This window comes from Marmota monax, unplaced genomic scaffold (assembly GCF_021218885.2).
Source record: "Marmota monax isolate L192 unplaced genomic scaffold, Marmota_monax_Labrador192_F-V1.1 WCK01_AAM20220418_F8-fsc00300, whole genome shotgun sequence".
Classification (NCBI taxonomy): Eukaryota; Metazoa; Chordata; class Mammalia; order Rodentia; family Sciuridae; genus Marmota; species Marmota monax.
In genome coordinates this window covers 891,254-894,540 of record NW_026691968.1, presented here as the reverse complement: position 1 = coordinate 894,540, position 3,287 = coordinate 891,254, and positions in this window count along the sequence as shown.

The window sequence follows — 3,287 nt, the reverse complement described above, 5'->3', positions numbered from 1 at the left end:
CTGGGGGGCTGTTCATTAACATTTCTTTGGGATGGACTTTGGCCTTGGGCTTTTTCCTGGACTTCTTTAACATTCCAGGAGAGTTGCTCAACTTTTCCGGGAATTCATTCTCAACATGGCCTCCATTTAGATTTCACTCGATATTAGACCCATTTTACCTAACTACACTGACTACCTAACTTTAAATCTGGCTTCATTATCAACCACTATAAACTGGGGGGGGGGGGTCATCTGGCATCATGGGTATTTTCCGTGTCTCATGATGATTGGAGGTTGCTAGGAGGGTTGCTATGGGTCCTCACTTAGCCTAATGGAATCAGGGACATCTGGTGCCGCAGACCTCTCCTGTTATTTACAGACAAACAACTCATCAGGGTGGGTATGTGCCTAGGAGTGCTCCGTGGGTTTTTCCAAGGACAAGGATCATGCCCCCTTCCTTGGACAGGCTTTGCTCTGAGGTAGAGGCTAGTTTCTCAAAAATGGAGTCACATTAGTTTCTCAGTTTATCTGAACTAAAGATCGGGTATGATACCTTGAGGAGCTTCTCAGAAGACTCTGCAGTGAGAATTTGAGTGGTGGTAACCCTAGCCTAGAGCATGACGAAACAATATTGGGAAGCTCTGACCAATACCTAGAAATGTCTGGGGACCATTGGAGAGGGTAGCCACAGACCAGGTCACCCCAAAGTTATGCTGAAGACTGTTAGAAGAAAGGTGAGCTGAGTGAGTGAGGGTTTTCACTGAGTAATATTCAAGTCAGGCCTTCATGAGCAGGGATCAGAAAAAGTGAGGCAGTGACTCTGTTGAGCTTGTACAGCATGGTGGCTACACCACCAGTGCTCAGCTCTTATCCCACAGTAATGAAAGAATGAGAGAGTGGGAGAGCAAGAGAAGACACACCTAGGATCACATCCTGAATCTACTACTTACTAGTTCTGTGTGCAAGTAACTTCTATGTAACTCGCTTTAAAATTTTATTTTTCTCCAAGAGTTGATGAGATATTTAAATGAAAAAATATTTATTGTTAGGTCGGTGGTGGCGACTTAAAACAAAGCAGCCCTCACGGGAAAAGAACATTAATCAGATGCCTGCGGAAACGCCTGTCAATCAGCCAGATCTCCTGACTAACTCCTGTCAATCAGCAAGACCCCCTGGCCAATCCTGGAGTTCAGCCAACTCCCCTGACCAACTCCAAGGGGGCAAGGGACCCTAAAAACACCTTTTCCTGTCCCAAGCCCTTCCCTTCCTGTTGTAAACCCCATAAAAGTCCAGTCAGGTTGAGCTTCCACGCGGTTTCTCCTCAGACCCTTCCCCTGTGCCCTCTGTGGGTCTGATCGAGTTCTGCCCAGGAGTGATATCACAATAAAGCCTGTTCAGCGGCCCTTTTAAATCTGCCTCCTTTGGTCAACTGCCCGCCTCGCCTGATCTGACATTTATGTTCCTTATGAAAAAGTTTGGAAGTTGGTCCATTATGCAGAAAATGTTGAATAACTAGTAGCTATTGATATTGTGATATCTTCAGACTATGATCTCTTTGAAGCCAGGAGTGATGTCAATTTTTATATCCCTGATGATAAGTCCAAGTCCAACTTTGAGTAGTGAATCAAGGAAGAAATTAATACAAGTGATAGCATTTTACTTTTTGTCTTTTATTTTTCAAAGACCACTGATCTTTAGAGAGCTAGTTGTACATAAGCAGATTTTTCTAGTAACTTATTAATATCATAGAAAAAAATCTGTAAGAACTATGGTTAAGCAATTACAAGGTACCCAATTATATTTTTTTAGTTCATATACATTTGTTAAACTGATTGTTTTTACACTGGACCACTTGTCTAAATGACAGTCCACATAATCACTCTCATTATAAACTAATTAAAAAAGGTAATATTCAAATTAATAAATATTCTCCTAGGTAAAATGTATTCTTATGATAAAATAGTTATAATAGCTATTGACAACTTTGGAAAGAAAACAAAGAAGTTAGTGGCAAGACCTAATGAAAAATCTGATGGATTAAACTAAAAAAATTGACAAGCACTCCCCTCACAAGAACAATTTGTTATTGATGATGAAATTGAGAAATAACCAGAAAGAACGTTGTGAAATTCATAGTGAAAACCCGTAGGGTAAAATTAATTTCTTTATAACACAGTTTAAAGGCAAACAAAAGGAAATTGCTTGTGCCAGATGGGATAGGAAAGGCACTGTGAATAAAAATGAGCATCTCTTTTCTGCTTACAAATATTTGAATTAAGATGATACCAGCATGTCTGGTTAATGGAAAAACAGTATTGATGGTTGCACCACTTTTAAAGATTTTCTCATTCTTTTTAAATGGACTTTGTCAACACAACAAAGTACTTTAAGCAATATATTAAACCTGGCACTATCACAGCACATTTTATTCTGCTTGAATTATTGTGTCAGGCAAAACAGGAAGAATACAATGTATACAGGCTGGGCTTAGAATCAGAGAACCATTATGTGATTCTGCCTCTGGCCATGGTGTGGCTAGGCGAGTCATCAAGTCCCTAAGGGACAGTGTCTTCGTTAGTAAAATGAGATCAGGAATACCTGCCCTTCCATCAGCTAAGTTCTGTAAGGATTCAATGAGATAGTGAAGGGGAACATTTCTTGTAAACTATAAAGCATAAACTTTGATTTTGTGGTTTATTTTTTTTCTAGAAATTATCTCCAATTTTGTCCTGCATTTTATCTGAACTGTTGGTTCACAGCTGCTGGCTTTCTTCTTATAATATTAGGCATTTTATGTGTAACATTTCAAATCCAATCATAGAAGATACAGCTGATGGTGATCTCTTTTAGCCCCAAGCACCTATAATAGTTATTTAGCACTTATCATGCCACTATTTATCTTTATGTGTATATGTTGTTTCCACTTATCTATAACATAAATACTTGAATATTTGTTGATACTGATATCAACACTATTACTAGTAATAGCTAACATTTATTATCTACTAAATGCCAGGCACTGTGTTCAGCATTCTAAATGGATGATCAAATTTAATACGTAGAAAATGCATCATATATTTCTGTAGGGTCACATCATGCATCTGTTGTATAACATGTATTACCATTTCACACACAACAGTTCCCACTATCCAAAGAATGAGAGACTAAAAGATAGAAATATGAATTTATATAGTGTAAACATTCATCCTACTATTTTGTTCAATGAACTTATGCCCCAGAGTAAGAGTGAGATGGAAAAGGTGAATCTGCTCTGATGGAGTCAGTTCCCATTTATCCCCCAAAGTGAG